Source organism: Sorex araneus, chromosome 2, assembly GCF_027595985.1.
Source record: "Sorex araneus isolate mSorAra2 chromosome 2, mSorAra2.pri, whole genome shotgun sequence".
In the NCBI taxonomy this organism is placed as follows: domain Eukaryota; kingdom Metazoa; phylum Chordata; class Mammalia; order Eulipotyphla; family Soricidae; genus Sorex; species Sorex araneus.
The window spans coordinates 334,506,664-334,524,104 of NC_073303.1; the positions used below are offsets into that span (position 1 = coordinate 334,506,664).

Consider the following 17,441-nt stretch of genomic DNA (forward strand, 5'->3'; position numbering starts at 1 on the left):
GGGTAAGAGAAGAAGCAGGCTATCCTGGGCTGGCTCACTTGGACTGGGGACCCTCGAAGATGTCCACCGCAGTGTCATTCGAGGGACTCGACATGTGGTATGGGCAGCCTCATAGGGCCTCCAGCTAGCTGGGAACAAGGCAGAAAGCAAGTGGCCAGAAGGAAGATGTTTGTGTAGTGAGGCTCATCTTCTTTCACTGATCACCATTCATTTACCATCTTGAAACAAAGTCAGTGGGGCCAGAGAGAGAGAGAGAGAGAGAGGGAGAGAGAGAGAGAGAGAGAGAGAGAGAGAGAGAGAGAGAGAGAGGGAGAGAGAGAGAGAGAGAGGGAGAGAGAGAGAGAGAGAGAGGAGAGAGAGAGAGAGAGAGAGAGAGAGAGAGAGAGAGAGAGAGAGAGAGAGAGAGAGAGCAAACAGCAGGCAGGGCACTCGCCTTGCATGCAGCTAACCTGGGTTCATCCCTGGCACCGCAGAAGGTCCCCTGTGCATCACCAGGAGTGATCCCTGAGCACAGAGCCAGGAGGAAGCCCTGAGCGCCACTAGGTATGACCCAATCCCTATACCACCTCTCACCCGAGCTTACAGGGAGGAGACTGTGACTCACAAAGTCACTTGCTCTGATAACTTCACGACAATCAGGAGGAGAACCAGGCCCTGGCTCACAAGCTGGCTTCTCTCAGCCAGAAACTCTCCGAGTTCCAGACCACTTATGTGAAAAAAAAAAGAATCCACTGGAAGTAGAGGCTCAAGGAGATATTTGCAAACCTATATTTGCAAGAGCCAAATTCTAAATGTACAAACAAGTAATTGACAGATGATGGATATGCAAAATGTACTATAGATTAAACTGAGTACTAAGACATAAAGATGAAGGACATTCTGCTACATTCCACATCATGGATGTACCTTGATGACGTTATGCTAAGAGAAATAAGCCAGAGTGGGGGTGGGGGAGTACTCCAGGAGTTAGGGTTCCCTGATCTGGCCTTGATCCCTGGCTCCAGCCTTGGAGAGCCCTGAGCATCACTAGGGTGGCCCTGATGGTCCCCAGCGCTGGACCTTGGCATCTCCACACCCTCGGGTTCTAGCACTGAACTAGCTTGGCTAGCAAAGCATCGCTGAGAGAGAACCTGATCCCTCTGAGCACCATTTTGGAGTCCCGTCTTCCCTAGTGTAAAAGACAACCCACCAACAAAGAAGTCAGATATAGAGGGACAAATAGTGTAGAACTCCCCTTATATGAGGTACCTGAAAAAGTCAAAATCACAAGAAAGAAATTATAGAGATTACTAGAGCTTGGAAGAGAAAAAAAAAATGGAGGAGTTAGTGTTTAATGGGTACTGAATTTCACTTGGGATCATGAAAAAATTCTAGAGATAGAAGTCAGTAAGAACATCACATTTTAAACCAGTAATCGCTAAAAACTCTACTCACTCATAACAAAGACTTCAAGTTATGCTTGGAAGTTGCCATACCAGAGACCTAAGCAGCAGTCATTAGTACCAACTGTTGTTCTTGTTTTTGGAAACTTTTTTGTGCATGTGTGAAAATACATATCTCCCCCCCCCCCCCCAAAGAAGAGTCTTGTGGTCTGAGGAATGTGTCCTTCGCACACACAGCCCTAGAGAGTCATGCCAGGCCCCCTCCCCCTGCGGAGTCAGGCCAACAAAAGCACAACTCAATCCATTGTCAGCAACCAGCCTTGGAACTTCCTGGCATTGTCAACGCATGTCACCACCTTTGTGTTATTCAAACAGATTTTGGTATCTAAAGTAGATCAGATTTGTTTTTGAAACATTCATTCATTTAAAACAAAACAAAATTTCTGTTTCAGGGAAAATAAAAGGGAGTGGCATCGGTGGACGCCAGCCAGTCAGCCATGAATCTGGGGAAGCAGCAGAGATTCATGATTTTTATTATTGTTTGTTGTTACTGTTAAAAGACACATGAGCTGAGAGTGACGGAGCATAGCAGAGACTCCAGGCCTTTTCTTGTAACCACCTTCATCATCGACATCATTTCCCATTTAAGCTGGTAATGGTTCTTCTGACATGGTTTCAAACCACCCTTTCTTTGTTCGGCAAATTCTCTGCTTGGAATATTTCCCCAGATCTCTACACCACAAGGAATATTCAGCTTTTTGGTTGTTTGTTTTGGGGCCACACCTAGTGATGCTCAAAAGTTATCCCTAACTCTGTGCTCAGGGATCTCCTGGCATGCTCAAGGGGTGCCAGAGATTGAGCCTGGGTCAAATGTGTGCAAGGCAAACACCCTATCCCCTTGTAGTATGGCCCCATCCCCCCACTCACCTTTTTAAAATTTATTTCTAGAAAACTTCCTGAACTTGGTCTTCCTCGTTAGGTAGTTCCAGCACCTCTTCTAGCAATTTCTATAACCCCTTCCTATTGCACACGCTAAATTCAACTGCAATGTGTGGCTCCCCCAGCTGGTGTGTGAGCTCTTCATCCTTGTAAGTTTGGGGTGTAGCAAGAGAGACTCCTCACAGTGTGTGATGACACATTTTATGGAACTTCTCTCCATCATCAGAGCTAGTAATGTATCCTTAAAAGTCACAATGTGATGGATTTGTAAATCCCTTTTGATATACAAGGGACAGCTGGGATGCTGACAGGGGGACCACAGTGCCATTCTTGGGTCCTGGTCCCTGCTTCTCACACAGAGTGGGAGTGGGGCTGGGCTCTCTCTGATTACAAGTCCAAATCACCAGGAAAATTCTGAGTGACTTAGAGATGAAGTGGCTTCAGTCACTTGCTAAAATATTACTGTAAGATATAAGGAATAAGGGTCTCTGAACCCTTGCTAGGCTGATTTCACAGGGGCGCGTCAGATGACAGCAGGCGTTGTCCCTCCACTGTAAGGCAGGTAGGTCAAGAGACACCTTCGATATCCTTCTATCAATATTACCTAGAAGCCTGTAGGAAATGCTGAACTACAGGCCCCCCTCAGACCTACTGACAACACTCACAACGAAACAGATCCACAGCTGGCATGCATTCCAAAGGAGGGTGCTTTGATCTACACCCCACGGTGTGACCCCCAGCACTGCCACATTCAAGGAAGGAAAGACTCTTGCTCTCTTAGCCCATAGGTCACAAGTGCATCTCTTTAATCTGGTCCTTTTTTCACATTGAGAATAGATTCTCTCTGTCTCCTAGGAGCCAATAAACTCTGCCATGTTTACCAAACAGAAGCCACAGCTACGGTTGAGTACTGTATTTTAAGTGGAATATTTGCAAAACATTCAATTTTGGAGACAAGAGATATAGCTCAGTGGTACAACATGTGTCTCACCTGTGGGAGGCCTTGGATTCAATTCCTGGCATTACCAGAAAAAAATTTTTTTCAAGTTATCCTTATTACCAATTTCATGATTTATTATGATGATCAGTATAATTCTGGGAGCTTTACTTTAAAGTCTCTGGATTTTGGCCGTTGATGAGATTACATGGTACTGGGGGCAGTTTGTGGATATGGCTGCCAAGCTACTGGAAAACTGGGGATCTGGGTGAAGGAGGCCCAGTCCCAATCCAAGTAGGCTTGGAGATCTCAGCCACAGGTCCAACATACCTGGATTCCTCTGCCGATTCCTTCATGGGTGAGGCTCGTCCAAGTGTGTGGAGAGTGGCCGTGAGCATGGCTGTGGCTGGGTTCTGGAGGTTTTTGGCTGCCAGGGCTCTGCTTGGGGCAGGGAGGGAAACTCAGGCTGTCCCCCCACTGAGGGGGCCCTGGTGAAGATAGCCTGGCCTGGGGGCAGGAGATTCTGCCTGTGTGTTTACCAATGGGCAGCGGTGCTTTATCTCTCCTGCCACTTACGTTTGGTAGTCTTGGGCCGCTTCTCCTACCCTGGGGAGGCCGATGGCAATGGGCAGGTGAAGGAAGGAATAAAGGCCAGGCTGGTCAATATCAATTGTAGTTTATTCCAATCTTCTCGGCATTCTTCTCTGATTCCCCTGCTGCTTTTGTCTCTGGATCCCCCTTCATTCTTCTTCTTGGTCGCCGGAACAGAGCAATGCAGAATCTCCTGCCCCTGCACCAGGCTGTCTTTACCAGGGCCCCCTCAGACGGGGGCGGGTTGAGTTTCCCTCCTTGCTCCGAGCAGAGCCCCGGCAGCCAAAAACCAAAAACCAAGAACCCAGCCACAGCCATGCTCAAGGACACTCTCCACACGCTTGGACCAGCCTCATGCATGAAGGAACTGGCAGAGGAACCCAGGTATGTGGGACCCGTGGCTGAAATCTCCAAGCCTGCTTGGATCAGGACTGTGCCTCCTTCTACCCAGATCCCCAGTTTTCCAGCAGCTTGGCAGTCACACCCACAAACTCCCCTTCCCCCCCATCAACGGCCAAGATCCAGAGACTATAAAACAAAGCTCCCGGAACAGAGTGACACAATTTTTTTCTGGAGCGTGCACCCGTATTCGCTGCCATGCGACCTCTTTATTTTTATTTTAATTTTAAAAAATTAATTAGTTTTTTCCCCTACATGGCAGAGCCTGGCAAGCTACCCGTGATGTATTTGATATGCCAAAAACAGAAACAATAACATGCTCTTCATGTTCCTGGAGTGAGCAGATGCCATTGGGCTACACTAGCACACAACAGGGACAAATGAAGACGTTACTGGTGCCCGCTCGAGCAAATCGATGAACAACGGGATGACAGTGATACAGTGATACAGTGATCAGTATAATTATAAATAAGAACTCATGTTATACTCAAGGCATGGCTATTGATATCCCTTCATTAAAATATATGATTAATTGATTTTTGTCAGTTATCGAAAAAAACACACCATAAGCATAATGAAAATGAGAAGATAGGTGATATATAAAAAGATTAGGGTCAGGTCAGGGTTCCAGCTCAATGGACTGGAGCACACACATGTGGGACTCCAGGTTTGACACGTGCACCTCATGGTTCCTGAGTGAAGCTCGGAGTGAGTCATGGGAACTGAGCATAGTACTACCCAGTCACCCAGTGGGGCCCCCAACAAACTAAAAAGCAGACTGAGGTCATGTGAAGGACGGACAATCTTTTTTAAGGGGTGGTGGGGATGGGGAGCACGTGAGTGGGTGCTGAAGGGTCACTCCTGGCTCAGAGCTCAAGGCTCACTCTAGAGGGTGCTCAAGGGACCCTCAGCAGCTCTCAGATGCAGCTGGGTCTCCTTCAGGCAAAGCGCATGCTCTGTCACGCTGAGCTGTCTCTCCCGCCCCAGGGCTGCTTTAAGAACAGGGAGTGACTTTTTAACATAACTTCCTGCATTTTATACAACAAGAAAGAAGAGAACCGCTTAGGGTGAGAGATTGTTCAAAGAGTTGAGTGTGGGCTTTGCAGATGGGAGGCCGAGTCCTACCCTTGGCACAGTGCTCTGAGCACCACCAGGACCAACTTCCAAGTACAGGCTCGGGTCTAACCCTTGAGCACCACCTGGTATGTTCCCAAAACAAATCAAAGGAAATGGTGGTGGTGGTGGTTGGGGGGGGGGTGATGTAAATATCTATTTTAAGGAGTTTAAGGGAAGAAACCAACTAAAATTTGAACAAAACATAAAATTTTGTGTCGTCACTTCATGAAAGAGAGCCCACAGACAAATCATATACCAAACAAGACCCAACTGTGGGCTACCCTTTCACTTTGGAGATTGTGTTCTTCGTAGCATGAAAGTTAAATTTTAATGAAACTTGGCCCATTTATTTTTTCTTTTGTTACTTGTGTTCTTGGTGTCAAGACCCCCTTTTAGTTGCGAATGCAGTCCCTTCACTATCACAAACTCTGCAGTCGAGTTTCCCACATTTGGGGAAATCGCAGGGCTCAGCACATCTGGAATACAATGGGTAAGCCTCACCCTGGGAAAACCACCTTCGTGATCATGGTGCCTCCCCAACCAGGTAAATATGCCAAAGTTATTTTTTCACTTTCATCTCGATGATTAGAAAATTCTCTCCTGGCCCAAGTTCAGCAGGCCTGCACTCCTGAAAGGGAAGGACGTATGGCTAAGGTGGTTTTATTTTCTAAGTTGCTTTGCTTCTCTCAAAGGGTAGATCTAATCTCTGCGGGCTTATTTTTAGAAATGATAAATTTAAGTTCACAGGAGCTTTAAATAAAAGCACCATAATTATACTTAACTCCAAGGCCGTGAGGATTTTTTTAATCTCCTTTTGATATAATAATAACTTCGATTCACACTATTGTTATCCTCAGCCATAATGTATGAGAAAAGATAGAAATGCCAAAGATACGCCTCAAAACCTCCTTGCAGTGTTCACAGAAAGGAAAAGTGTTGCTATTTGGCCAAAATCATTTGCTATTTTTGCTCTGTCTCCTTCCTTAATCCCAAGAATTCCTAGAGAAGTATCTTCATTCGTGACTCCCTAATGTCAAAGGCTGTGCCTGGCCCCAGCAATGGTCACCCTCAGTTTTATGTGAGCAAAGAGCAAGAAGAGCCCCATTCCTTGGAAGAATACAGAGCTTTCACTAGACCTGCTTTACAAGTGCAATGCCCTTGATTCACACAAATCTGAGACCTTCGAGCTCTTACTAAACAACTCTCGGCACTCACAGTCAAGGAGTCACCTTGAGCGCGTCTTCTATGGACTGACCTGCCCCTCTGCTATGCCTGTGCCAACGTCCTGCCCTCCTCTGGGACCATATGTGGGGAAACAGCCTTTAGGAGATAGTTAGAGTTGGGGTGAGGTGATGACGATGGTGTTCTTTTACTACATTCAGGCCTTCATAAGAAGAGACCAGAGGGGCCCAGAGGAATAGCTCAGTGAGTTGGGACACCTGTCATGCAAACACAAGGTCATGGGTTTGGTCCCTGGGCCCCCACGTACACTGAATGTCATCTGACCACTCACCGTGGCTCCCGACAGTTTCCCAGCTGCACTGCAGCCAGGGCTGTGTGAGCACTGTCACGTTGGGGTGAAATTTCCCACCCCCAACCCCCATGAGAATCAGTAATAGATGTGCCAGTAGGCAGTGGCCACCCCTGAAATAACCCTGAAAAGAACACAAACTGGCCACTGGGAATTCCCTTTCCCCAGCAAGGCATTGCAAAGTCCCACAGAGAATTCCATTCACGGGAAGACAATGGCAGCTTGCCCCGGACAACGGGTGTGCGGTTTTATCAGCATGCCAGAGGCCACTCTGGACTTGGACTTCCAACAGCTTCTCCTAATCTCATACCCATCTGTTCTCGTGCCCAGGTCCCTGGCAGAGGCTGGCTGCCCTGCGTGTCCCTTGTCACAAGCTCGGCAGGGACTTCAGGTAGCCACCCATTCCTAGAGGGTTCTGATTCCTCCTAGGAGGCAGGGGCTCCTCTGGGAGCTCCTTCCCAAGGTGGGAATGTTCTCGCACCTAGCACACGTTTTCAAAGGCACAGCAGCATTATTTCCCCCCAGTCTCTGAATTTTTAAGAAGCTTAAAAAGACACTTGTTGCAGACCAAACCGAACCGTTAGAAGGAGATGCGTGAGAAAGGCACGAGGAACCCAGGGCAGGGAGGTGGGGGTGAGACGGTCAGCCAAACCGCATCATCGCCACCTTGGAAGTCTGCGCCAGGTTCACTTTTTGTTTGGTTTGGGGTCACACCCGGCAATGCTCAGGGCTTTCTCCTGGCTCTGTACTCAGGAATCACTCCTGGTCGTGCTTGGGATGCCGGGGATTGAACCCAGGTTGGTGCATGCAAGGCAGGAGCTCTCCTTTCCCCGCCCTTCCCTGAGCGTCTTCCACGTGATGCCAAGACTCGGCTGGGGCTTCTCGGCCCCACACTCACCACTCGGGGATCACATGAGACACCCCTCCCTCCCCCCCCCCCCCCCCCCCCCGCCATGCTCCCACACTGCCATGGGAGGGGCCCTCTCTCTCCTGGTGGTCTCGGCCATCACGTGCCTTCCTCGAGTTGGTCTTACTGGCTCCCTTCACTGCTGCCTCCCTGCTTCCACACACAGCTTTCCAGCACCACCCCCCCAGCACCCCCACTCCCCGCTGCTTGGCATCACGGTCCCTCGGACTCTGACTTAAGCTCTGGATAAACAGCTTAAGTTTATCAGCTAAAGTTTAACAGCTTAAGCTTATTTTCCTGACGTGGTTGGGGCCAGGGAGAAGGATGCACGTGGCAGTCGGTTTTATTTTTCAAACTGCATTTTAAAATCGGTGATCCCATCATGGTTCTCAAACCACCAGCTGTAAAAGGATACACCGAGATGCGCACCCCTCACCCCACAAGTCTCTCCTCCCTCCAAGCGACGTGCGGGGATCTTCTGAAGATCCTTCACGCTGCACGAGTGAGTGTGAATCGAGGGTTCTCCTTCACCACAAGCCCGTGTATGTACTGCTTTCCTTCTGATGCTTTTCGTGCAGCCCTAGGTCTCAGAAAGCTCTTGCCCACCGCTGAGAGAGCAGTAGGGCATATTAAATGCAAAACAGTATTTCACTGGCCCGGTAGGTCTCAGTGCCCCGTGGATGGACACTGGGGTTTGTTTTCTGTCCTCAGCACCAATGCACGCATGGCTTCTGAGGTGGGTGGAAGCAGCTCTACAGGGCGGGTTGCCGGAGCAGCAGCAGCAAGGGTCAAAGGGCACTCAGACGGGCGCTGAGTGAGACTGCCCAATCCATGGCCACCCGGGAAGAGTATAGAGCTCGCTTTACTAGGTTGCTTTATTGATTTATTTTCAATTAATTTTGTTTGTTTGGGGGCCACACCTGGCAGCGCTCAGGGTTTACTCTGCGCTCAGGTGGGGTTACCAGTGGGGTTTGGGAGACCAGATGGGGTGTCAGAGATTGAACCCCGGCCTGCTGCGTGCAAGGCTGAGGCCCTATCCACTGTACTATTGCTCCGGCTCCTATTTTTTTATTTTATTTTTTGGTTTGGGGCCAGAGGTACTCAGGGGCTACTCCCGCTCAGTGCTCAAGAGTTGCTCCCTGTGGTGCTGGGGATAACACCACAGTACGAAGTATCACTAGGAGTGTCCCTGCCCCATTACACCCCACCCCACTGAGGGTGGTTCCCATAGAAATGTTAGCAAACATCAAACTGTCAATCAACTATAGGAGCAGGGCAGGGCACGACCGTCCCACCTCTATGCCCAGTGCTCAGTAAGTCTCTGTGATAAGGCAGAGAGGGGCTCCCACTGGAGTTGGAGGAGATGCCTCCCCACTGGGACACTTTGCTGGTGACTTAAAAGCCAGGGTCCCCTGGCTAGGGGGAAGACACACAGTCCTCTGATCTGTAAAGAAATGCAAATAGGTCTTGAACCCTGAGCTTGGCCCAGGGTTCAATGCTGTCACATTCCTGTGCCGCGCAGTCAAGCGGTCTCCAGACCAGGAGGAACCCAGAGGCCGCCTTCCTCCCCAAAGGAGGTGTGTGACCACCTTGTGGACTTCAAAACAGGGGGTGGGTTGACCCAGGGGGTCCTGGAACCCACACATGGTGGGCTGAGTGGACCCACATTCTGAAGAAAAGGGGTTTTGAGCCTCTTCCTCCCGACAGCCCAGTGGAGTAAGTCTGGTGTGCTCCCATTTCCCCGAAGAACTCCTGTTGGCATGTGTAAAAACACAGAGACCTGCCCTTGGCCCCGCCTTGGCCAGCAGGACTCCCTGGGCCTTGGTGACCTGTTTGTGAAATCAAAGAAATCTGTCCCCTGTGTCTGCAATTTCAGAGGCAAGGCTGCGTACATGGCAATCAGACACCTTACAGCTGCTGGGGACAGATGCGACTGTACACGGCAGTCATCTTACAGCTGCTGGGGACAGACAGTGACCGTGTATACAGCAGTCATCTTACAGCTGCTGGGGACAGTGACCATGTATACAGCAGTCATCTTATAGCTGCTGGGGACGGACAGCGACCGTGTATACAGCAGTCATCTTACAGCTGCTGGGGACGGACAGCGACCATGTATACAGCAGTCATCTTACAGCTGCTGGGGACAGACAGTGACCGTGTATACAGCAGTCATCTTACAGCTGCTGGGGACATGACCATGTATACAGCAGTCATCTTACAGCTGCTGGGGACGGACAGCGACCGTGTATACAGCAGTCATCTTACAGCTGCTGGGGACGGACAGCGACCGTGTATACAGCAGTCATCTTACAGCTGCTTGGGACAGACAGTGACCGTGTATACAGCAGTCATCTTACAGCTGCTTGGGATGGACAGCGACCGTGTATACAGCAGTCATCTTACAGCTGCTGGGGACAGAAGCAGCCTTTTCTGCAGCCTGGAGCTTCTGACCTCCCCACAAAGGCTCATAGCATTGCTTGTAGCTCTGGCGTGCAGCTGGCAGGGAGGGCAACAGCAGGTAGGCGGACAGCTCCGAGGCAAATGCACTTGCCCTCCCAGCATGAGGCCACAGTGGGATGCCGACCTGTGCAAAGCACAATCTCAGGGGCTCTGCGTGGCCTCGGGACTGTGCTCCCGAGCACGGCAGTGTGTGATCTCAGGCCCAAAGCCAGGTGTGCCGCAGCTGAAGTGCGCGACCCTGGTGAATCCAGCACTGAAACGTGCGGTTCCCAGCACCATGTGCCTGAGCCCAGAGCACCCCAGGAAGGGCATGGCAGGGATGGGAGATGCGAGCTGAAAATAAACTACAGACCGAACACGATGGCCACTTAATATCTGTATTGCAAACCACAACACCCAAAAGCAGAGGGAGAGTAAAAGGAAAATGTGCCTGCCACAGAGGTGGGGGTAGGCGAGGTGAGGGGCGGGAAATGGCAGGAGGGATACTGGGAACATCAGTGGTGGAGAATGGGCACTGGTGGAGGGATGGGTATTCGATCGTTGTATGACTGAAACGTAAGCACGAAAATTTGTAAGTCTGTAACTGTACCTCATGGTGATTCATTAATAAAAAGAAAAAAAAATTGGGTCACACTCAGCGATGCACAGGGGTTACTCCTGGCTCTACACTGAGGAATTACTCCTGGGGGTGTTCGGGGGATCATATGGGATGCTGGGAATTGAACCCGGGTCAGCTGTATGCAAGGCAAACGCCCTACCCGCTGTCCTATTGCTCCAGCCCCGAAAAAAAAATTTTTTTACCTTAAAAAAGGGCACAAGCACTGAGACCAGGTGCACATGTGAGCCCCCAGCACAACATGACAACCACAGCAATGGGAAGGGAAAGGCGGGAGTGGGGGATTTAAAAAGGAAATAAAAAGGAAATAAAAATTTCTACGAAGAACAAACTGGTGCCAGCCTGGGAATGAAGACGGGGAGGCTGGAAGAAGACAGAGCTTTCAGAATCATTTGCTCTTTCTTTCATTTGGGGTCGGGGTGGGGGACCCACACCCTGCGGTGCTCAGGGCCCACACCTGCCTCTGTGTTCAGGAATTACTCCTGGCTCTGTGCTCAGGGGACCAAAGAGTTGCCAAGGATAGAGCCAGAAACAGCTGCATGCAAAACAAGCGCCTTAACCCCTGCACTATATCTCCAGGTTCCACTTTCTTCCTTTTCTTCTCTAAACAAGTCGTGGGCATGTCAGACACGAAACGCACAAGCATCTGTCGGGGTGTACAGGCCACAGGCACAGAAAATTCTAGGTTAGGCTTCAGTTGCTTCTTGTGGGCCTGGCCAGGTACAGGACATCTTGAACAGATCATTTGCCTTTCTGGGACTCAAAGGACTCATCCACCCAAAAAGGAAGAAAAAAATGCTCGCATCATTCAAAACTCTCCGTGGGTAGTGGACGATCTCATTTCTGTAAAGAGGCAAACCCAGGTAAAGTCTACAGGGAAAAGGGTGCTCCAAGCTCCCACATTGGCTTTTTCATTTAACTCAACCGTCTAAACATTCCTCAATCCCTCTGAATTTCTTAATAAAGGGATTTAGGTTGCATGGTTTCTAAGGGGTTTTTTCCTGATCAAAAGTAAAGTCTGAGACTAAGGAAACAGTTATTTGCTTCCATCACCCCGAAGCTCTGGCACTGGCCTAAGCACGCCCGGTCCCTGTGTGGGCGCAGCTGGCCTGGGGCGCCGCCAGGTGTCTGAGACACAGCCCCAGGGCCTGGTTCTGAGGATGACGGGTCCACTTCCTTCCAGACTCCCTCAGCACCCCCCCCCCCCATGTGTGGAGGCGTTTGCTACTTTGTACAACAATCACCCATGAAGAAAGACCGCCATGACACAATGCAGGGGAGTCCAAGGATGGGGGCTTCTGCTCAGGACAAAAGCCCCCAGATGCCTCTCTCCCCTATAAAGGAGACCCCCACAAAGGCGTCCTTCCAAAGAGGCCCGGGAGGGGTCAGGAGTAGCGGTGAGCTCCCTGACGGTGGTTCACAGAGGAGGACACGGAACCAAATATCGTGGCTTCCTTCTACGTAGAGGCCAGGAGAGCGCAGGCTCGCCCACGCAGACGGTGAGCAGCCCTGAGGGAGAGCGTCCTGCCGCAGGCCCGAGCACGTGCTCTGGCAACCTGTGGGTATACACACACCCCGCCACCATCCGGCTAACTCAGGGACTAGAGGGTGGTAGAGCGCAGTCCCCGCGCAGACTGACTGGCAGGCTGCTTCCTGGAGCAGACGCCACAGCGCGAGGAGGGAGACACGGCCTTCTGCTCGCCAAGACACTCCAGGGAACATGCAATGCTATGCCAGGGCGCTGCCGGTGCACTGGGTGCAGTACGTAACTACCCGTGGGCCCTCAGGACACCCCATTCTTCCCCCAGTTCCACACGGAGCTTGTACGGCCACCTCTCCTCACCCCTGACATACACCCCAACAGGCTGGGGCTTAGGGCGTCACCCACGGGGCCAGAGTGCTCCAGTGTTCAAGTCCAAGGGAGAAAGAGGGGGTCCCTGGGGAGGCTGATGGTCCCGGTAGCAGCAGAGCCCCCAGGTCCTTCCATTAGAGCCTTCCCTAATGGTACCCCCTAAAGGAAGGCCTGGCAGGCTCGAGCCAAGGCACTCCCCTGCCGCCGACGGGTACTCGGTAATGCCTCCAGGAAGCCTGAGCTCCCGTTCTTTACCTTGGCATTGAGCTGACCGTTCAGTAGAAAAGTGGAAGCCACGGTCCAGAGCCGAGAGACAGTGCGATGGGGCTCTTCCTTCTCACAATGAAGAGCACCTCAGCAGAGCGCAGGGCGAAGGCAGGGTGCGAACAGGGCGCAGGAGACAGGCAGCAGAGCGAGCAGTGCCCGGGCCGCTGCACATTTTTACTGATTTATTGATTTGAGGGTCACACCTGGGAATGCTCAGAGGCCACTCCTGGCTCTGCACTCAGGAATCACTCCTGGCAGTGCACAGGGGACTATATGGGATAGAACCTGGGTCGGCCGCATGCTAGGCAAGTGCCCTAGCCACTGTACTATCTTTCCAGCCCCCTTCAGCACCTTTTTTTTTCTTTTTTGCTTTTTTTGGGTGACATCCGGCGATGCACAGGGGTTACTCCTGGCTCATGCACTCAGGAATTACTCCTGGTGGTGCTCGGGGGACCATATGGGATGCTGGGGACCAAACCCAGGTTGGCTGCATGCAAGGCAAACACCCTACCCGCTGTGCTATCCCTCTGGCCCCCTGCAGCACATTTTTAAGATGGTACCTTGGGGTTGGAGAGATTGCTAAAAAGGCAGGAATGATGCTCTGCAAGCTTAATATCCTTCTTTTGATCCTAGGTACCGGCTTGTCCCTTAACTCCAGTGGTCCCAGGGGGAGTCCTGGATGCCTCTGAGCACCACTGGGTGTGGCCCTGGTGGCCCCTGGCACTGCAAGGCCTGAGCAACACTGTGTCACGGCCCCTCGCATTGGGTCATCTGGCCTGGTGGGACAAGCATTACTGGGGCTGGTACTGGGGGAGGCCCCCGCCCCGCTCCATAACAGATTAAAATGACATTACACTTGACAGGACAAGGAGCCGGCTGGAGACACAGCCTGTGTGCCCCGCTCAGATCTCCCAGCAACGCCCGCTAAGCACATGGAGACGAGCCAGGGAAGCGGCAGACAGAGCCTGACACCCCTCGGCTGTGCTCACGCAGTCCAGAGAATTGGTTGTTGACTGAAGAAACCACCTTCGCCACGCGGCTGACTAACAAGGTGGGTATTCCTGGAGCCCTGTAAACAAGCACAACCTGCGTGTACGTAACTGTCAGCTCCAGAGTCAGGCGCAGTCAGACACACAGACAAAGCAACGTCCAAATCTCCACCTTCTCGGTCAGTTCCAAGCACAGATTTTGAGACAAGTGGAGAAGACGCAAGTTTGAACTATGCTTTTTTGTTTGTTTGTTTTGGTAAAGAGGAAAGACATTTTCAACAGGGAAAAATAACTCTACTTTAAGCAGATTCAGAACAAGTGTGAAGAGGGAGCCAGTTGGGTCTCAGCACCCCTACCTTCAGCCAGGGCCCGGTCGCCAAGAGGATTCTGAGGCATGTGGGAACGGAAGTGTGTTTTGATAAAATCAGATCAAGTCAGTATGGACTAAATCTTCAAATATGCATGATCTGGATGCGAGAGAGAGAGAATGTGTGTGTGTGTGTGTGTGTGTGTGTGTGTGAGAGAGAGAGAGAGAGAGAGACAGACAGACAGACAGACAGACAGAGACAAAGAGACAGAGAGAGACAGAGAGAGAACAGGGGTTGAAATGTTCCCTTGCATGTGGTTGATCCCAGTTTGATTCCATCACCTCATATGATTCCCCAAACATCACCAGGAGTGATCTCTGAGTACACAGCCATACTGCTAGGGATGGCTCAAACTACCTCCCCTCATCAATAAATAATCAAGTCGCATGTTCTTTTCAGTGAGTTAAAAATGAGCTCTCCCATCATCAAAGTCGGCTCATTCAGAGCCCCACAGACTGGGCCAGAAAGTAAGGTGCTTGCCTCAGACACACCCTCTATGGATTTCATCCCCAGAATTACATATGGTCCCTAGAGAACAGCGAGGCATGACCCCTGAGCACAGAGCCAGGAGTAAGCCCTGCATACCACCCCACAAAGGAATTTCAAGGTCCCCCCAGCAGGGCTCCCTTCTGCTAGCTATGACCACTAAAGCTCATTCTCTGATGCACACACACCTCCCTGCTCTGTTTGCCCACTGATGGCGCCCGCAGAGCTAGATGTGACCACCTTCTATTCAGCCTGTACTTGGGGAACTTGGTTCTGGAGACAGAAGAAAATGCAAACCCAGACTGAGTAAATGACACCAAAAATGTTCATCTCACAAGAGTACCATGGAGGGGGGAAGCTGAATATATTGCATAAGACACAGAGAGAATTCTATGTCTCCCTCCATCCGTCCTTCCTCACTTCCCTCCCTCCTATTTCCCTCTCTCCCTCCCTCCCCCTTCCCTCCCTTTCTCCTTTCTCTTTCCCTTCCTCCCTCCTATCTTCTATCTCCCTCTCTCCCTCCTTCCCATCCCTCCTGCCCTCCTTCCTTCCTTCATAGTTCTTTTTTTTCTGTAGTTCCAGCCTGAACCCAAGTCTTCTGCCTGCCAGGCACGCCCTCTAAGACCATCCACCTCTGAACTGCATGTGGAGCCTGCGCAGGTGTGTGCGTTGGCTGGGTGGGTAGAAGGGCTCCCGGATACTCCTCCACTCAGTTCTCTCCTCCATGACCAAACCCATCCATCCATCTCCCAAAGGAAGTCTGGTGAACATTCCCAGAACCTGGCCTGTAGGGTACTCAAATCATTCTTTGTTCTTTTAGATTATCTTGGATACTAACAGTATACCCTGGCAGTTAGGAAATTTACAGAAATTCAGGGCATTTCCTCAGTCAATGAACTAAAGCAAACCCATTCAGGTCAAATGTTGTGAAACCCAGAATTTTTATCATACTTTTGCAGCACAAAACTCTGTGATCATCAATGGCACTAAAAATAGCCCAGGAAAAAAACTGAGCTCATCGTCTGGAAACAAGAAAAACAACAATCTTATCCAAAATAGCAAAGTATTTGTTACCATCACCCAGTTCCCTATGAATTATTTTGACAATAGGAAATGGAATTTAATTCCCTCCCCCCTTAAGTTGAAAACTGCATTTCCCCTCTCACGTGCCCTCTGGGGAAAGCTTGTCTATAAGAGACTAATTCCCAGATAACACGTGTTGGCCGACTGTTTGCATATTGGAGCAGTGCCCAGCTTGCCCCCACTGTCTTCCTGTTACTTCCCTGGCAGGCCATGGAAGGACAGTGACTGTGGGATGTTACCATCCCACAGCAGGAGTCTTCCCTCCTCTGTTCCCCCTCCCCCTCCAAACTAAGGCCACTGCCTGTAGGTTTTGGCTTTCTGTTCAAAGCACTCCTTACTGCCATAGCTACTGAAGGGGAGGATGATTTAATTAGAAAACAGCCACAATGAGTTTCTTCATGTGCACTTTTTAAAAATTTTCTTTTTGGGTCACACTCAGCAATGCTCAGGGATTACTCCTGGCTCTGCACTCAGGAATTACTCCGGGAGGTGCCTGAGGGACCAGATAGGATGCCAGGGATTGAACCCAGGTTGGCCGTGTGCAAGGCAAATGCCCTACCCACTGTGCTATTGTTCCAAACCCTTCCTGTGCACTCTTGCAATGTAAAAGTTAGCTGGCAGCAGCAGGTCAGTGGCTATAGTTATTTATTTCCAACAGATGATTCCAGAAGCCAGTGAGGAGCAGCTAACCAGTAGCTGAAGGAAGGAAAGAAAATGAATACTATACTGACAAGCAGAAACTATCTGTTCAAGGCTGGAGAGAGAGTACAGTGTAGGCAGGGCGCTTGCCTTGCATGGGTTTCCTGTGCAGGAGAGCCCAGGTTCGATCCCCTGTGTCTCATGTGGCTCTCTGTGTCCCGTCAGGCATGATCCCTGAGTGCAGAAACAGGGGTAAGCCCTGAGTGCAACCCTACCCCCATGCCCCAAAGTCTCTGAACCTGATAAAAAAAAATTTAAGTAAAGAGTAAAAAGACTATAGTTATGTAGATGTCACAAAATCTGTAGGATTTACTATCTTAGGAGACACTAAGGTTCCTCTCCTTCTTTTTAATACTACCAGAATCAGCAAGAGTTTCGTGAATGGTCTGGGGACACCTTTCAACACTCTGAAGTCCAGCAGCATCTGTGGACAACACTTGTACATCTTCATCCTAAACTAAGACAGCAAATCTGACTCAGTAAAGGGATGTAACCAAGGACCTGTCTTAGCTCAATACCCTGGCAAGAGGTCGAGAGAAATATCAGCATGTCACTAAAAGGGAAAGACAGCCCCTGCTCCAGATGCCTGGCAAAACTCCAAAGAGACAGAACAATTATTAAAAAAAATTTTTTTTTTAAATAAAAATGAAACTCAGAAAAACTCCAATCCAGTGATGGAGTGATCCTCCATCCAGTGATCCTCCTCAGATGAACAAACCGAAAGGAGGCTGAAACTTAGCAGCAGGATCTTGCCATTGTTTTATGACAAACTCCTTCCTGCACAGGAAACAATCAGGGCGACATCAAGGTACCAGA

The 17,441-nt window shown here is 50.3% G+C and overlaps 1 protein-coding gene and 1 pseudogene across 2 annotated transcripts in view; both read right to left on the bottom strand.

The window, feature by feature from the left end:
• Nucleotides 1–17,441, bottom strand: part of TMEM241 (transmembrane protein 241) — a 117,253-nt gene that overhangs the window by 13,403 nt on the left and 86,409 nt on the right. The window lies entirely within an intron of this gene.
• Nucleotides 5,764–5,916, bottom strand: LOC129402607 (U1 spliceosomal RNA; annotated as a pseudogene).